Consider the following 20,330-nt stretch of genomic DNA (forward strand, 5'->3'; position numbering starts at 1 on the left):
CGGAGGAGAAGGAGGAGGAGGAGGGCAAGGCAGGGTCAGCAAGGCCCACAAGCACTGCCACTACCACCACGCAGGCGGCCCGCAATCCCACGCCTCCGAGCCGATCCGTTCAACCTCACTGCTGAGCAGATCCACACCCTCTACCGTTTGGACCGGGACACCATAATCGCCATTGTGGACATGACACATGCTGACCTCGTGAGCATGATAGATAGCCCAACCGCCATCCCACCCCTACTGAAGGTGGTGTCTGCACTCCACTTCCTGGCCACAGGCACCTACCAGCACACAGTGGGACAGTTGCATGGCATTTCACAGCCACTGTTCTCACGGACACTCTTCCAAGTGCACGATGCCCTCCTGAAGCACGCCGACGACCACATCACACTACCACGCACGTACCAGGAGATTACCAACGCAAAAGTGGGATTCCATGCACTTGGCGGCATCCCGGGTTGCATTGGTGCCATCGACTGCACCCATGTTGAATTGGTTGTCCCACATGCCATGGAGGTCCAGTACCGCAACCGGAAACAATTTCATTCAATCAATGTGCAAATGGTGTGTGACTCCAACAAGATATTTACGCATTGTTGTGCCAGATTTCCAGGATCTACCCATGATTCTATGGTCCTGAGGAACACAAGAATACCACGCTACATGGAGCGACACGCAGGGCACAGATCCTGGCTACTCGGTGAGTCTCATTCCATGCATGACATCGTGGCCCATTTGATGCGTCAATGACCTTGCAGGAGGGGGGGGGGGCTACTTAGCACTATCATTCCACTGACACCCTTTATTCGTCTCATACAGGTGATGCCGGGTATCCACTGAAGAGATGGCTCCTTACACCAATCCGGAACCCACAGAACGAGCATGAGGAGGACTACAACCATGCCCACTCACGTACCCGTGTGGTCATTGAACAGGCATTCGGCCTACTGAAGGCTCGTTTCCGCAGCCTCAGCAGGTCTGGCGGGGCACTCATGTACAGCCATGAGAAGGTTTCTAAGATGGTCATGGCATGTGTCATGCTGCACAACATGTGCATACGTAGGAATGTGCCCATGCCCCCTGACGCTGTACTGCATGCACCTGAAGATGATGATGATGATGAGGGTGGGGATGTGGAGGCACCTCAAGGAGTCCATGAGGCACAGGATGCACGTGCAATCCGACAGAGCATCATAGATGCATGCTTCTAGCAACCACGCATGGTGCCTATTACACGGAAAGGGGACCTGTGGCACTGTGTGTGTGTAGTACAGGCACATTGTGGACTGTACGCCTATGAAGGCCTCGTACGCAAATATCAATGTCCACACATGTCATTGGATGATTATGAGATGCTGTATTGTTAATGTGATTTGATTTATACACCCTATGGACCCGCCACCCAGTGAAGCCCAACACACCCCCTCCACCCTACTACCTCCCCCCCCAACACCAGTGTCCAAATATGCATGCTGTCCGTGGTTGGACGCTATTGCAAGCCCCCTCTACGGGTATCAGGGGCACCCCTGCCCGTGGAGCGCAGGTTCCTGCCAGATCTGCGTTGGGGGCTGCCCTGGACGGAACTTGCCACGGATGATGTCTCTGCCTGCTCGCGTCCATGCATGTCTCTGAGGGTTTGTGAGAGCTCCGAGAGCACACGGCGCACAGCAGCAAGTTCAGCACAAACGTCTTTGGACGTCGCATGCAGTTCCCCCCTCAGGCTCTCGGTGCTTTTCTCCATTTGTGCTCTCAGGCTCTCGGTGCTTTTCTCCATTTGTGCTCTCAGGCTCTCGGTGCTTCTCTCCATTTCTCCCCTGAGGCTCTCACTACTTTTCTCTATTTGTGCCCTGAGTGTCTCGGTGGATGTTTCCATGGCTGCCCTGGAACCCCCGCATTCATTTGCATGGTCCTTGAGTAGCGTGGACACTTCCTGCTGTTGCTCGATCAGCAGGTCGAGGGACTGTTGCCTCTGCTGGGCCATGGACATTTGCGGTGGTGTGACAGGGGGGCTGCTCAACACATGTTGCCTTGGCACAGGACTTGTGGGGGTTGGCCAGTCGTCGTCTTCAGGGTGCCCCTGCGTGGTTTCGTCATGGTGTAGGGGATGGGACATGCAGGGGGATTGGGAAAGGTCATGGATGGTACCTACGTCGCCAGCACTGTTTTCCGTGTCGGAGCATGCTGGCATGACAGCTGTGTCACCTATGGTGCTGCTACCACCAGAGGCAGTGCCATCAGATACGTTCTTTGGGGGGACCTGTGGTGCTGGGGTTGTGGACTTGCTGGCTGCTGGGGTGCCTGTTGCAGTCCCCTCCAGTGTGCTGCCACTTGATTCCTGCTGCTGCCGTGTCTTGATCCTTGCACCTGAGGTGGAGGCTCTTGGGACGTTGGTCCTGGCCCTCTTTGCAGGCGTGCTGGTAGGGGTGTCCTGCAGCTCGTCGTTGGTATCGGACCCTGTGGTGGAGTAAAGAGGGGCGAGCGTTAGTTATGGGTCTGTCGGATTTGGAATGGCAACGTATCAAATGCATTGGGGTGGTACATGAGGCTGATTTGGGACTGGGCCTTGGAGGTGGTCTCATTTTCGTGTGGATTGAGGATGCATTCATTTGGCTGCCTGCAGTTAGGGGGTGCATGCTGCACATGTAGGGGTTGTTTATGGCATCTTGATTGATTTGTTTATTCATTCTGACTTTTAGAGGGCGCTGTCAGGGCAAAGTATGTATTGCACTATGGGGTCACATGGTACTGCACATGTTCGTGGTTTGTGGATTTCGCATTGTTTCTCTTGGCCAACCTACCTGATTCTCCGGATGTCGGCACTCCTTTCTCCATCCCTCCGACTCCCTCTATGCTCTCCATTCCTATGGTGGAGGCGCAGATATCCTCCCAGGGGGTCAACTTGATGGGCGACTCTGAACCCCCCCCGGTAGCTGTGGCGATGTTCCTGTTCGCAGAAAGTATGCTGCGTACGCGGATCCGCAGGTCGTCCCACCGCTTGCGACATTGCTGTGGCGTGCGGGGTGTTGTCCCCACCGCACTTACGCGCTGTGCCACCAGGGCCCATATGGCCTTCTTGTTGGCAAGGGCCGTCCTGGTCATTTGACTGGAGAAGACGACGGCGGCATTTTCCTGGAGGGTCTCGGTGAGCACGGTCAGTTCCTCTCGGGAGAAGTGTACCTGCCGCTTGCGGTCACACGCTTTCTTGGCTACCTTTCCCATATTTATTTTTTTAACTGGGGTTGCTAACGGGTTGGGATGTGTGTCAGGGTCGTATTTTTAATGGTTGTGTTGGGATTCGGTTTTTATAGTTGTGCGGCGTGCTGTTTCCCGTTCCGGCCACATGCTTTTACTTCCGTTTCCGTATATTTACGGTGGCCGTAATTTGCGGTGCCCGCTCGTTACGGTGACCGCTCATTACGGTGACCGCTAAGATGGGTGGCGGTATTGCACCTGGTGCAGCGTACGGCGGCGGTAAGGGCCGTTTTGGGGTCATTTCCGCCATCGCAGCCTTTCGGATTCCGCCATGGCGTAATGCTCGTGCCCGATGGGTCGTGATTAGCCGCACTTTGCTCCTTCGTGCAATGGCGGAAACGCTATTTACGCTGTTGCGGTCCGGTCAGTCACTTTCCGCCAGGGTCGTAATGAGGCCCAAAGTATAAAAAGGAGTTTGTCCGGTTCCAGAATGCACTGAATTGTTGTATGCATATTCTGCGATCCAAAGGATGTCTTTCCAATTTAACTCGGATTGGTGTAACATGCACTGAAGATATTGCTCGAGAGTCTGATTGGTTCTCTCGGTTTGTCCGTCGGTCTGGGGGTGGTGGCTGGTGGATAACCGCACATCTATTTGTGCTAGTTGGCAACACTTCTTCCAAAAATGGGAGATAAATTGACTTCCACGATCCGAGACTAATATGGAAGGGAAACCATGTATGCGAACTATATTCTCCAGAAATTCCTTGGCCAAGGTGGAAGCTGAAGGCAAACCTTTTAAAGGGATAAAGTGGGCCATTTTGGAGAATAGATCCACAATTACAAGAATAGTGTTGTAACCAGCACAAGGAGGCAGGTCAGTTATAAAGTCCATTGACAAGGTGTGCCATGGTGCCGGTGGAATATCCAAGGGTTGAAGTAGGCCGGCTGGCCTTTTCTTTTGACCCTTGTTTTGGGCGCAAATTCCGCAAGACAATACAAAAGACTTTATGTCTTTTCTCCAAGAAGGCCACCAGAAGTGGCGTTTGATTTTTTTCTCCGTTTTAGCGATACCAGGGTGTCCTTCCATTAATGATTCATGATGATGGGCAATAACAAGTTCTTGCAATTCTTTACTTGGCTGAAACAACCGCTCCTGGAAGTAGGGTAAATCATCCTTAACGGTGTAATGAGGACCCTTTTGACTCCATTCCAGTAAGGCTGAAGAGTCTAGAAGTTGTTTTACTTGAGTTTGGATGTCCTCAATAGTTTGCAATGAAGTTAGGCCTAAGATTCTTTGTTCAGGTATGATTGGCACAGGTTCTAAACTCGAATTGGGTTCTTCCATGCCAATCCGGGATAAGGCGTCCGCTTTACCATTCTTGCAGCCAGGGCGATAGGTAATTACAAAATCAAATTCATCGGAGTTGTCGTGAAGATTGAGCTTTGGCCGTCCTTAAATACTGTAAATTTCTGTGGTCTGTAATTACGGTGATGGTGTGTCTTGCCCCGAGAAGGTAGTGACGCCAAGCCTTGAAAGCAGATTTAATAGCCAGTAACTCTTTGTCGGTAATTGCGTAGTTGATTTCAGGAGGAGAACATTTCCTGGACCAAAAGGCCACAGGGTGTAGTTGGTTAGTTTCTGGGTCTCTTTGCGACAGGACAGCTCCCATGGCCGAACTGGATGCGTCGGTTTCCACAATATAAGGGAGATCTGGGTGCGGGTGCTTCAATACTGGTGCAGAGGTGAATTTGGTTTTCAGGTCCTGAAAGGCTTGTTCGGCCTCAAGAGTCCATTCAAAGCGTTTGTTTTTCTTTAGGAGAGCTGTGATGGGTTGGACTGTTCGGGAAAATTCCGGGATGAATCTTCAATAGAAATTGGCGAAGCCGAGCATGCTCTGAACTCCCTTCACAGAGCTAGGAGATGGCCATTTGAGGATGGCGTCCACCTTTCGCGAGTCCATTCGGACTCCTTGTGGTGTCAGGATGAATCCGAGAAACTCAACTTCTGTGGTATGAAAAACGAATTTTACGAGCTTTGCAAATAGTCTGTGCTGGCGCAATTTCTCAAGAACCGCCCTAACATGTTTTCTGTGATCGGATTCTGAAGAAGAGTACACCAGGATGTCGTCAATATGAACAATGACACAGACATCGATAAGTTCCCGAAGAACATCATTCATAAAGTACTGAAAGGCGGCAGGTGCATTGCACAAACCGAAGGGCATCACCTGATATTCGAAGAGCCCACATTTGGTGCGCAATGCAGTCTTCCATTCGTTGCCTTCTTTTATACGCACCAGGTGATAAGCTCCTCGAAGATCTAACTTGGTGTACACACAAGCGTCTTTCACCTGGTCGATAAGCTCAGGGATCAGGGGCAGAGGATAACGATTCTTAATCGTTATTTGATTTAGGGCGCGATAGTCTATACATGTTCTAAGGTCGCCCTCTTTTTTCGGCACGAAGAACAGAGCAGAGCTGAGGAGACAGGAGACTTGGACGGGCGAATAAAACCATTGGCTAGGTACTGATCTAAATACTGATGCAAATGCAGGTTCTCAGGTTCCGTAAGAGCATAAATCCTACTACAAGGTAGTTGAGCATTGGGTACCAGATCGATTTGGCAATCATAAGACCGATGGTGAGGTAACGTGTTAGCCTGTTCCTTCTGAAAAACGTCTTGGAACTCGTGGTATTCTGACGGCAGCTGTACAGGGGTGGAAGTTGCTGAGGCTAGACCCATAACTGGATTTCTTGGATAACAAGTTGGTTCACAATCAGGAAAACTTATCTTCTTTGCTCGCCAGTCAATTCTGGGATTATGTGTTTCTAACCAAGGAATTCCAAGAATTACTTGAAATTGTGGGGCCTTGATCACATCAAACACGATTGCTTCCCAATGTCCATCCTGACCCACCAGTGTCATTTCAACAGTGGAATGCGTTACAGGCCCTGAGGCTATTTCGGTTCCATCTACTGTAGTAATGACATCTTGGGTTACTTTCGGGCGGAGAGGGAGCTTAATCCTGGAAGCCAGTTCACGGTCTATGTAATTTCCAATAGCTCCACTGTCGATGTATGCTTTTATAGCATGCAACTGCTGAGGCTGTTTTGGGTCCACGAGCACCAATTGGCATGACTAAATGCAAGGTCAAAAAATTTGTTTTCAAGCTCGGCAAGCGGACCCCTGTGCTTGTCGGGCTAGGTCGTTTCCTGAATCAGGTGTCAATAAATCGTTATCAGTGGCTCCAACCACCTTCTTAGGTGGTTTAACTGGACAATTTCGAAGAAAGTGACCGGAAGTCCCGCAATACAGACAAAGTTGCATTTGCCGCCTTCTCTCTCGTTCCTTCTGCGTTAATGGTCCTTTAACACCGCTGATTTGCATAGGTTCGGATACGTCGGTACTCTTGAGGTTGGCGTGGGTTTTGATCGGTACTCGGGTTTCGTACTTGAACTGATCTGCTTTTCTATTTTGAAGTCTGTGATCAAGTTGAACCACCAAGTCTACGTAGTCTGCGCAGACCTGGGGTGGATCTACTATCTGAGCTAGAACATCCTTAAGCTCTCTGCGCAGGCCTCGATGAAACAATGTGATCCTTTTGTTTTCTGGCCATCCAGTTTCCACAACCAGTCTATTAAAGGTGGCAACGTAGGACAGGAGATCCTGATTACCTTGTCGTAAGGATAGCAGTTCGTTATCAAGGGCCTGTCCTTGAGAGTGTCGAGCAAACAATCTTTCCATGCTGGCCTGGAAACCCTGAAAATTCTGGAGAATGGGATCATCCTGATTTACCAATGGAATAGACCAATCGGCAGCACTGCCACTGAGGTAAGATAGTATAAAGGCTACCTTGGTCTGGTCGTTAGGGAAGGCCCCGGGTCTGCATAGAAAGTGTAAACGACATTGGTTCATAAAGATGGCATATTTCTTGGGATCCCCCGCAAAACGTTCAGGCGGGGCCAAAGGCATGTGTCCAGGTAGATTGATTTGTACCGGGTTATTCAAACCCATTGATGTGGAAGTACCTCCAGAATTAGGTAAAGGAGTGTGCCCTGCCTGGGCCTTTAATAACCTTTTGGCCAGGTCATCTGTTCTTTCCTTGGATAGGATCCGTTCTCTTTTAAGAGCGTTACTCTCCTGGCGGGCTGAGTGCACTTCTGCCCGTAATTCCCCCAAAAGCTGGGCCAGCTGATCTGTCTCGGAAGTCTCCATAGCGCCCGGGTGGGAAATTGTGGGTAGGCTTCGCGTTCTGTCACGCTCACCTGATTCCCACGGAGGCGCAGGTCTGGCTTCGAGTGCTGATGCTTCTTCAATGGTGAAGCGCAGGACTCTGAAGATGGACAGGTAGGGCCCCTCTACTCTGGCTTCTCTGGCTCGTAGGAATATTCCCCTTAGGGTCTGGAAGGATGAGTTCTCCATCCTGCTTCTGATGCAGGGGCGCGTTGAAACCCAGTTACTTCACTGGATTGAGGTTTGATGGAAGTTCAATAAGCTTGACTATTCAGGTAAGGCGCTGTAAGAGTTCTGTTGCAAGTTCAAAAGTTCAAGCTTAATAATAATGTTCATTGTCTTATTGCAGCAAGCGCTAACGCTTATGTCTTTTTCCCCTTAGGGGCCGGGGTTCGGAATGCCGGAGATATGGCGCTGACCCGAAGTGAAACGTGCAGTTCCAATAAATGACAGGTAAGTTCTGGATGAGCGTTCGGGTAATGTCTTTGCATTCGCTCATTCAATGTCTTTGTCTTTTTTCCCCATAGGGGCCAGGGTCCGGAATGCCAGGAAGCGGCAGGACCCGAAATGAAATGGGAATGACCCAACAGGTAAGTCTTAGAAGGAAACTGAGCTTTTCCTATTCCCTTCCTTCTCTCATCTTGTGTTCTTGTCTTTTTCTCTCTAGGCTCTGGGAAGTGGCTGCGGATCCGGATGATCGCTGCTGAAGATGGAGGTGCCCAGGAAAGGTGAGTGAAATGCAGCGCTGCAGCGATCGAAACGAAATGCTTTTAAAAATGATGTCTTCCCTTTCAGGATCGTCGGTGTGATGTCTCCGTGATACAGCTTTAGCAGGTAAGGTCTTCTTTCTCTCCAATTCTCTCTTATCTCCCTTTGCAGGTGACCAGGATGCTGACAGGCGTGGCTGAAGTCCAGATGCAGGAGCTGACACGGTGAGCGTCCAGCTGCGAGGAGCAGAACAACGCGAAGCGTGAATTGCTGATCGGGCGTGGTTTAAATAGCTTTGGAAGAAGTTCCAGGTATGTATCCTTCCACCGATCAGGTATGTATCCTTCCCCGACCACACCCAGGTGGAAAGTAGTCCCACAGGTAAAGTAGTTCCATTCAGGCCTCAAGAGGGCCTGGATGTAGCAGCATGGTCTGCATCAGGTAAGTGCACATTAAAACACTTGAACACATGTCTATGAGCCTGGCGCCTAAGGCGCCAGGACAGGGGTCCAACATGAGCCTGGCGCCTAAGGCGCCAGGACTGTGTCCAAAGGGCCCCAACTTGGGCCCGCTGGCACTTCCCTGGGGGGAATGATGCCTGCCTCTGGGGTTGCTGGGTCGGACCTGGCTCCTTGGAGGTAGGCATCATGACATTTGGAAAGAGGATATTTATAGGATTTTGGTCTTGTGGACAACCTACAGATTTGGGCCTGCAGTGTCACAGCCATCAAGGAAAACTGGGAACTCTATGCCTTTCTGAAAAGAAGACACCCGTGGGAATCCATAAAGGTCTGACTTGAACAAATTGCACTAGAATGTATTACCCACAATGCCCAGCAAAGTGCAGAATTTATGGGAAAAAAACACTTGTTTCGACAGGTGTCCCGACAAAAATGGTACCTCACATGTGTGGGTGCATCTACCTGGGCACAAAGGCAAAATACTAAACCACTGGTATCCCAAAGGGTTTGGGTAGACAACATTTTTAGGATTATGGACTTGTGGAGAACCTACAGATTTGGGCCTGGGAAGTCGCAGCCAACAGGGAAAACAGGGAACTCCATGCATTTCTGAAAAGAAGACACCCGTGGGAATTCACAGAGGTCTAACCTGTGCGAATCGCCCTAGAATTTATCACCTTAAACGCCCAGCAAAGACCAGAATTTAGGGGGAAAACACAATTTCCAAACATTTGCTAGCAGGAAACCACCGAAACATGCCGGAAACAACATATATAGTACCTTCCCTCATTTCCACAGGTGCCAGGAAAAGAATTGTACCTTACATGTGGGGGTGCATCTGCCTGGGCACAAAGTGAAAATACTAAACCACTGATATCCCAAAGGGTTGGGGAAGAGAAACTTTTTAGGATTCTGGACTTGTGGACAACCTAAAGATGTTGGTCTGGGGTGTCGCAGCCACCAAGAAAAACAGGGAACCCCATGCATTTCTGAAAAGAAGACACCCATGTGAAAGCAAAGAGGTATGACTTGCGTGAACCGCCCTAGAATTTATGACCCACAATGCCTGGCAAAAACAAAATGTTCAGACATTTGCACCAGGAAACCACTGAAACACGCCAGCAAAAACAGATGTTGTACCTTCTACTTTCCCACAGGTGTCCCCACAAAAAGGGTACCTCATATGTGTGTGTGCACTTACCAGTGCGCAAAGGGCAAAGGCTAAACCATTGGTATCCCAAAGGGTTTGGGAGGAGGCAATTTTTAGGATTTTGGTCTTGCGAACAACCTACATATTTGGGCCTGGATTTTCTCAGCCACCAAGGAAAACATGTAACCCCATGCATTTCTGAGAAGAAGGCACCCGTGGGAATACAAAAAGGTCTGACCTGAGTGACTCGTCCTAGAATGTATTAAGCACAATGCCCAGCAAATTCCAGAATTTAGCGAAACAACCACCATTTTTAGACATTTGCCCCGAGGAAAACACAGAAACACGCCGGCAACAACACATGTCCTACCTTCCCACATTCCCAAAGGTGTCACAACAAAAACAGTACCTCAGATGTGTGGGTTCACCTACCAGGGCGCAAAGGAAAAGGCTAACCACTGGTGTCACCAAGGGTTTGGAAAGGGGATATGTTTAGGATTTTGGTCTTGTGGGCAACGTACATATTTGAGCCTGGGGTGTCTCAGCCATCAACGAAAACAGGGAACTCCATGCCTTTCTGACAAGAAGACACCCATGGGAATCCATAATGGTCTGACTTCAACAAATTGCCCTAGAATGTATTACCCACAATGCCCAGCAAAGTACAGAATTTATTGGAAAAAATCACAATTTTCAGACATTTGCCACCAGGAAACCACTGAAACACGCCGGCAACAACACATGTACTACCTTCCCTCATTTCCACAGGTGACCCGAAAAAAATGGTCCCTCACATGCGGGGGTGCATCTACTTGGGCACAAAGTGAAAATACTAAACCACTGATATCCCAAATGGTTGGGGAAGAGAACATTTTTAGGATTCTGGACTTGTGGACAACCTAAAGATGTTGGGCTGGGGTGTCGCAGCCACCAAGAAAAACAGGGAACCCCATGCATTTCTGAAAAGAAGACACCCATGTGAAAACAAAGAGGTATGACTTGCGTGAATCGCCCTAGAATTTATGACCCACAATGCCTGGCAAAATACAGAATATACGGAAAAAAACAAAATGTTCAGACATTTGCACCAGGAAACAACTGAAACACGCCAGCAACAACAGATGTTGTGCCTTCTACTTTCCCACAGGTGTCCCCACAAAAAGGGTACCTCACATGTGTGGGTGCACTTACCAGGGCGCAAAGGGCAAAGGCTAAACCATTGGTATCCTAAAGGGTTGGGAGGAAGCAATTTTTAGGATTTTGGTCTTGCAAACAACCAACATATTTGGGCCAGGATTTTCATTGCGAACCAAGGAAAACATATAACCCCATGCACTTCTGAGAAGAAGACACCCGTGGGAATACAAAAAGGTCTGACCTGCGTGAATTGTCCTAGAATGTATTACCCACAATGCCCGGCAAATTCCAGAATTTAGGGAAACAACCACCATTTTTAGACATTTGCCCCCAGGAAAACACAGAAACACGTCGGCAACAACACATGTACTACCTTCCCTCATTTCCACAGGTGTCCCGAAAAAAATTGTACCTCACATGTGGGGGTGCATCTACTTGGGCACAAAGTGAAAATACTAAACCACTGATATCCCAAATGGTTGGGGAAGAGAACATTTTTAGGATTCTGGACTTGTGGACAACCTAAAGATGTTGGGCTGGGGTGTCGCAGCCACCAAGAAAAACAGGGAACACCATGCATTTCTGAAAAGAAGACATCCATGTGAATACAAAGAGGTATGACTTGCATGAATCGCCCTAGAATTTATTACTAACAATGCCTGGCAAAATACAGAATATAGAGGAAAAAACAAACTGTTCAGACATTTGCACCAGGAAACCACTGAAACACGCCAGCAACAACAGATGTTGTGCCTTCTACTTTCCCACAGGTGTCCCCACAAAAGGGGTACCTCACATGTGTGGGTGCACCTACCAGGGTGCAAAGGGCAAAGGCTAAACCACTGGTATCCCAAAGGGTTTGGGAAGAGGACATTTTTTGGATTTTGGTCTTGCGAACAACCTGCATATCTGGGCCTGGATTTTCTCAGCCACCAAGGAAAACCGGGAACCCCATCCATTTCTGAAAAGAAGATACCTGTGGTAATCCACAGAGGTCTGACCTGCGTGACTCGTCCTAGAATGTATTACCCACAATGCCTGGCAAATCCCAGAATTTAGGGAAACAACCACCATTTGTAGACAATTGCCCAAAGGAAAACACAGATACACGCCGGCAACAACACATGTCCTACCGTCCCACGTTCCCAAAGGTGTCACAACAAAAACAGTACCTCACATGTGTGGGTGCACCTACCAGGGTGCAAAGGAAAAGGCTAAACCACTGGTGTCCCCAACGGTTTGGAAAGAGGATATGTTTGGGATTTTGGTCTTGTAGACAACCTACAGATTTGAGACTGGGGTGTCGCAGCCAACAGGGAAAACAGGGAACTCCATGCATTTCTGAAAAGAAGACACCCGTGGGAATTCCCAGAGGTCTAACCTGTGCGAATCGCCCTAGAATTTATTACCTTAAATGCCCAGCAAAGTTCAGAATTTAGGGGGAAAACACAATTTCCAAACACTTGCCAGCAGGAAACCACCAAAACATGCCGGCAACAACACATGTACTACCTTCCCTCATTTCCACAGGTATCCCGAAAAAAATGGTATCTCACATGTGGGGGTGCATCTACCTGGGTGCAAAGGGAAAAGGCTAAACCAATGGTATCCCCAAGGGTTTGGAAAGAGGAAATCTTTAGGATTTTGGTGTTGTGGACAACCTACAGATTTGGGCCTGGGGTGTCGCAGCCATCAAGGAAAACAGGGAACTCCATGTCTTTCTAAAAAGAAGACACCCATGGGAATCCATAAAGGTCTGACTTGAACAAATTGCCCAAGAATGTATTACCCACAATGCCCAGCAAAGTACATAATTCATTGGAAAAAAATCACAATTTTCAGACATTTACCACCAGGAAACCACCGAAACACGCCGGCAACAACACATGTACTACCTTCCCTCATTTCCACAGGTGTCCCGAAAAAATGGTACCTCACATGTGGGGGTGCATCTACTTGGGCACAAAGGGAAAATACTAAACCACTGATATACCACAGGGTTTGGGAAAAGGACATTTTTAGGATTCTGGACTTGTGGACAACCTAAAACTGTCGGTCTGGGGTGTCGCAGCCACCAAGAAAAACAGGGAACCTCATGCATTTCTGTAAAGAAGACACCCATGTGAATACAAAGAAGTATGCGTTGCGTGAATCGCCCTAGAATTTATTACCCACAATGCCTGGCAAAATACAGAATATAGGGAAAAAAAATGTTCAGACATTTGCACCAGGACACCACGGAAACACGCCAGCAACAACAGATGTTGTACCTTCTACTTTCCCACAGGTGTCCCTACAAAAAGGGTACTCACATGTGTGGGTGCACCTACCAGGGCGCAAAGGGCAAACGCTAAACCACTGGTATCCCAAAGGGTTTGGGAAGAGGAAATTTTTTTAGGATTTTGGTCTTGCGAACAACCTACATACTTGGGCCTGGATTTTCTCAGCCACCAAGGAAAACAGGGAACCCCATGCATTTCTGAAAGAAGATACTCGTGGTAATCCACAGAGGTCTGACCTGCGTGACTCGTCCTAGAATGTATTACCCACAATACTCTGCAAATTCCAGAATTTAGGGAAACAACCACCATTTTTAGACATTTGCCCCAGGAAACCACAGAAACACGCAGGCAATAACACATGTCCTACCTTCCCACGTTCCCAAAGGTGTCACAACAAAAACGGTACCTCACATGTGTGGGTGCACCTACCATGGCGCAAAGGAAAAGGCTAAACCACTGGTATCCACAAGGGTTTGGAAAGAGGATATTTATAGGATTTTGGTCTTGTGGACAACCTACAGATTTGGGCCTGCAGTGTCACAGCCATCAAGGAAAACAGGGAACTCTATGCCTTTCTGAAAAGAAGAGACCCATGGGAATCCATAAAGGTCTGACTTGAACAAATTGCCCTAGAATGTATTACCCACGATGCCCAGCAAAGTGCAGAATTTACGGGAAAAAAACACTCGTTTCGACAGGTGTCCCGACAAAAATGGTACCTCACATGTGTGGATGCATCTACCTGGGCACAAAGGCAAAATACTAAACCACTGGTATCCCAAAGGGTTTGGGTAGACAACATTTTTAGGATTATGGACTTGTGGAGAACCTACAGATTTGGGCCTGGGAAGTCGCAGCCAAAAGGGAAAACAGGGAACTCCATGCATTTCTGAAAAGAAGACACCCGTGGGAATTCACAGAGGTCTAACCTGTGCGAATCGCCGTATAATTTATTACCTTAAATGCCCAGCAAAGTTCAGAATTTAGGGGGAAAACACAATTTCCAAACATTTGCCAGCAGGAAACCACCGAAACATGCCGGCAACAACATATATAGTACCTTCCCTCATTTCCAAAGGTGTCAGGAAAAGAATTGTACCTTACATGTCGGGGTGCATCTGCCTGGGCAAAAAGTGAAAATACTAAACCACTGATATCCCAAAGGGTTGGGGAAGAGAACATTTTTAGGATTCTGGACTTGTGGACAACCTAAAGATGTTGGGCTGGGGTGTCGCAGCCACCAAGAAAAACAGGGAACACCATGCATTTCTGAAAAGAAGACATCCATGTGAATACAAAGAGGTATGACTTGCATGAATCGCCCTAGAATTTATTACTAACAATGCCTGGCAAAATACAGAATATAGGGGAAAAAACAAACTGTTCAGACATTTGCACCAGGAAACCACTGAAACACGCCAGCAACAACAGATGTTGTGCCTTCTACTTTCCCACAGGTGTCCCCACAAAAGGGGTACCTCACATGTGTGGGTGCACCTACCAGGGTGCAAAGGGCAAAGGCTAAACCACTGGTATCCCAAAGGGTTTGGGAAGAGGACATTTTTTGGATTTTGGTCTTGCGAACAACCTACATAGCTGGGCCTGGATTTTCTCAGCCACCAAGGAAAACCGGGAACCCCATCCATTTCTGAAAAGAAGATACCTGTGGTAATCCACAGAGGTCTGACCTGCGTGACTCGTCCTAGAATGTATTACCCACAATGCCTGGCAAATCCCAGAATTTAGGGAAACAACCACCATTTGTAGACATTTGCCCAAAGGAAAACACAGATACACGCCGGCAACAACACATGTCCTACCTTCCCACGTTCCCAAAGGTGTCACAACAAAAACAGTACCTCACATGTGTGGGTGCACCTACCAGGGCGCAAAGGAAAAGGCTAACCACTGGTGTCCCCAAGGGTTTGGAAAGGGGATATGTTTAGGATTTTGGTCTTGTGGGCAACGTACAGATTTGAGCCTGGGGTGTCTCAGCCATCAACGAAAACAGGGAACTCCATGCCTTTCTGACAAGAAGACACCCATGGGAATCCATAATGGTCTGACTTCAACAAATTGCCCTAGAATGTATTACCCACAATGCCCAGCAAAGTACAGAATTTATTGGAAAAAATCACAACTTTCAGACATTTACCACCAGGAAACCACTGAAACACGCCGGCAACAACAAATGTACTACCTTCCCTCATTTCCACAGGTGTCCCGAAAAAAATGGTACCTCACATATGGGGGTGCATCTAATTGGGCACAAAGGGAAAATATGAAACCACTGATATCCCAAAGGGTTTGGGAAAAGGACATTTTTAGGATTCTGGACTTGTGGACAACCTAAAACTGTCGGTCTGGGGTGTCACAGCCACCAAGAAAAACAGGGAACCCCATGCATTTCTGAAAAGAAGACATCGATGTGAATACAAAGAGGTATGCCTTGCGTGAATCGCCCTAGAATTTATTACCCACAATGCCTGGCAAAGTACAGAATACAAGGAAAAAAACAAAATGTTCGACATTTGCACTAGGAAACCACTGAAACACGCCAGCAACAACAGATGTACCTTCTACTTTCCCACAGGTGTCCCCACAAAAAGGGTACCTCACATGTGTGGGTGCACCTACCAGGGCGCAAAGGGCAAAGGCTAAACCACTGGTATCCCAAAGGGTTTAGGAATAGGACATTTTCAGGATTTTGGTCTTGCGAACAACCTACATATTTGGGCCTGGATTTTCTCAGCCACCAAGGAAAACAGGGAACCCCATGCATTTCTGAAAGAAGATACCTGTGGTAATCCACAGAGGTCTGACCTGCGTGACTCGTCCTAGAATGTATTACCCACAATACCCGGCAAATTCCAGAATTTAGGGAAACAACCACCAATTTTAGACATTTGCCCCCAGTAAACCACAGAAACACGCCGGCAACAACACATGTCCTACCTTCCCACGTTCCCAAAGGTGTCACAACAAAAACGGTACCTCACATGTGTGGGTGCACCAACCAGGGCGCAAAGGAAAAGGCTAAACCACTGGTATCCACAAGGGTTTGGAAAGAGGATATTTATAGGATTTTGGTCTTGTGGACAACCTACAGATTTGGGCCTGCAGTGTCACAGCCATCAAGGAAAACTGGGAACTCTATGCCTTTCTGAAAAAAAGACACCCATGGGAATCCATAAAGGTCTGACTTGAACGAATTGCCCTAGAATGTATTACCCACGATGCCCAGCAAAGTGCAGAATTTACGGGAAAAATACACTCGTTTCGACAGGTGTCCCGACAAAAATGGTACCTCACATGTGTGGGTGCATCTACCTGGGCACAAAGGCAAAATACTAAACCACTGGTATCCCAAAGGGTTTGGGTAGACAACATTTTTAGGATTATGGACTTGTGGAGAAGCTACAGATTTGGGCCTGGGAAGTCGCAGCCAACAAGGAAAACAGGGAACTCCATGCATTTCTGAAAAGAAGACACCCGTGGGAATTCACAGAGGTCTAACCTGTGCGAATCGCCCTAGAATTTATCACCTTAAATGCCCAGCAAAGACCAGAATTTAGGGGGAAAACACAATTTCCAAACATTTGCCAGCAGGAAACCACCGAAACATGCCGGCAACAACATATATAGTACCTTCCCTCATTTCCACAGGTGTCAGGAAAAGAATTGACCTTACATGTGGGGGTGCATCTGCCTGGGCACAAAGTAAAAATACTAAACCACTGATATCCCAAAGGGTTGGGGAAGAGAACATTTTTAGGATTCTGGACTTGTGGACAACCTAAAGATGTTGGTCTGGGGCGTCGCAGCCACCAAGAAAAACAGGGAACCCCATGCATTTCTGAAAAGAAGACACCCATGTGAAAACAAAGAGGTATGACTTGCGTGAATCGCCCTAGAATTTATGACCCACAATGCCTGGCAAAAAACAAAATGTTCAGACATTTGCAACAGGAAACCACTGAAACACGCCAGCAACAACAGATGTTGTACCTTCTACTTTCCCACAGGTGTCCCCACAAAAAGGGTACCTCACATGTGTGGGTGCACTTACCAGGGCGCAAAGGGCAAAGGCTAAACCATTGGTATCCCAAAGGGTTTGGGAGGAGGTAATTTTTAGGATTTCGGTCTTGCGAACAACCTAAATATTTGGGCCTGGATTTTCTCAGCCACCAAGGAAAACATGTAACCCCATGCATTTCTGAGAAGAAGACACCCGTGGGAATACAAAAAGGTCTGACCTGCGTGAATTGTCCTAGAATGTATTACCCACAATGCCCGGCAAATTCCAGAATTTAGGGAAACAACCACCATTTTTTAGACATTTGCCACCAGGAAACCACTGAAACACGCCGGCAACAACACATGTACTACCTTCCCTCATTTCCACAGGTGTCCCGAAAAAAATGGTTCCTCACATGCGGGGGTGCATCTACTTGGGCACAAAGTGAAAATACTAAAACACTGATATCCCAAATGGTTGGGGAAGAGAACATTTTTAGGATTCTGGACTTGTGGACAACCTAAAGATGTTGGGCTGGGGTGTCGCAGCCACCAAGAAAAACAGGGAACACCATGCATTTCTGAAAAGAAGACATCCATGTGAATACAAAGAGGTATGACTTGCATGAATCGCCCTAGAATTTATTACTAACAATGCCTGGCAAAATACAGAATATAGGGGAAAAAACAAACTGTTCAGACATTTGCACCAGGAAACCACTGAAACACGCCAGCAACAACAGATGTTGTGCCTTCTACTTTCCCACAGGTGTCCCCACAAAAGGGGTACCTCACATGTGTGGGTGCACCTACCAGGGTGCAAAGGGCAAAGGCTAAACCACTGGTATCCCAAAGGGTTTGGGAAGAGGACATTTTTTGGATTTTGGTCTTGCGAACAACCTGCATATCTGGGCCTGGATTTTCTCAGCCACCAAGGAAAACCGGGAACCCCATCCATTTCTGAAAAGAAGATACCTGTGGTAATCCACAGAGGTCTGACCTGCGTGACTCGTCCTAGAATGTATTACCCACAATGCCTGGCAAATCCCAGAATTTAGGGAAACAACCACCATTTGTAGACAATTGCCCAAAGGAAAACACAGATACACGCCGGCAACAACACATGTCCTACCGTCCCACGTTCCCAAAGGTGTCACAACAAAAACAGTACCTCACATGTGTGGGTGCACCTACCAGGGTGCAAAGGAAAAGGCTAAACCACTGGTGTCCCCAACGGTTTGGAAAGAGGATATGTTTGGGATTTTGGTCTTGTAGACAACCTACAGATTTGAGACTGGGGTGTCGCAGCCAACAGGGAAAACAGGGAACTCCATGCATTTCTGAAAAGAAGACACCCGTGGGAATTCCCAGAGGTCTAACCTGTGCGAATCGCCCTAGAATTTATTACCTTAAATGCCCAGCAAAGTTCAGAATTTAGGGGGAAAACACAATTTCCAAACACTTGCCAGCAGGAAACCACCAAAACATGCCGGCAACAACACATGTACTACCTTCCCTCATTTCCACAGGTATCCCGAAAAAAATGGTATCTCACATGTGGGGGTGCATCTACCTGGGTGCAAAGGGAAAAGGCTAAACCAATGGTATCCCCAAGGGTTTGGAAAGAGGAAATCTTTAGGATTTTGGTGTTGTGGACAACCTACAGATTTGGGCCTGGGGTGTCGCAGCCATCAAGGAAAACAGGGAACTCCATGTCTTTCTAAAAAGAAGACACCCATGGGAATCCATAAAGGTCTGACTTGAACAAATTGCCCAAGAATGTATTACCCACAATGCCCAGCAAAGTACATAATTCATTGGAAAAAAATCACAATTTTCAGACATTTACCACCAGGAAACCACCGAAACACGCCGGCAACAACACATGTACTACCTTCCCTCATTTCCACAGGTGTCCCGAAAAAATGGTACCTCACATGTGGGGGTGCATCTACTTGGGCACAAAGGGAAAATACTAAACCACTGATATACCACAGGGTTTGGGAAAAGGACATTTTTAGGATTCTGGACTTGTGGACAACCTAAAACTGTCGGTCTGGGGTGTCGCAGCCACCAAGAAAAACAGGGAACCTCATGCATTTCTGTAAAGAAGACACCCATGTGAATACAAAGAAGTATGCGTTGCGTGAATCGCCCTAGAATTTATTACCCACAATGCCTGGCAAAATACAGAATATAGGGAAAAAAAATGTTCAGACATTTGCACCAGGACACCACGGAAACACGCCAGCAACAACAGATGTTGTACCTTCTACTTTCCCACAGGTGTCCCTACAAAAAGGGTACTCACATGTGTGGGTGCACCTACCAGGGCGCAAAGGGCAAACGCTAAACCACTGGTATCCCAAAGGGTTTGGGAAGAGGAAATTTTTTTAGGATTTTGGTCTTGCGAACAACCTACATACTTGGGCCTGGATTTTCTCAGCCACCAAGGAAAACAGGGAACCCCATGCATTTCTGAAAGAAGATACTCGTGGTAATCCACAGAGGTCTGACCTGCGTGACTCGTCCTAGAATGTATTACCCACAATACTCTGCAAATTCCAGAATTTAGGGAAACAACCACCATTTTTAGACATTTGCCCCAGGAAACCACAGAAACACGCAGGCAATAACACATGTCCTACCTTCCCACGTTCCCAAAGGTGTCACAACAAAAACGGTACCTCACATGTGTGGGTGCACCTACCATGGCGCAAAGGAAAAGGCTAAACCACTGGTATCCACAAGGGTTTGGAAAGAGGATATTTATAGGATTTTGGTCTTGTGGACAACCTACAGATTTGGGCCTGCAGTGTCACAGCCATCAAGGAAAACAGGGAACTCTATGCCTTTCTGAAAAGAAGAGACCCTGGGAATCCATAAAGGTCTGACTTGAACAAATTGCCCTAGAATGTATTACCCACGATGCCCAGCAAAGTGCAGAATTTACGGGAAAAAAACACTCGTTTCGACAGGTGTCCCGACAAAAATGGTACCTCACATGTGTGGATGCATCTACCTGGGCACAAAGGCAAAATACTAAACCACTGGTATCCCAAAGGGTTTGGGTAGACAACATTTTTAGGATTATGGACTTGTGGAGAACCTACAGATTTGGGCCTGGGAAGTCGCAGCCAAAAGGGAAA

This window comes from Ambystoma mexicanum, chromosome 2q (assembly GCF_040938575.1).
Source record: "Ambystoma mexicanum isolate Mex_15411 chromosome 2q, UKY_AmexF1_1, whole genome shotgun sequence".
Lineage (NCBI taxonomy): Eukaryota > Metazoa > Chordata > Amphibia > Caudata > Ambystomatidae > Ambystoma > Ambystoma mexicanum.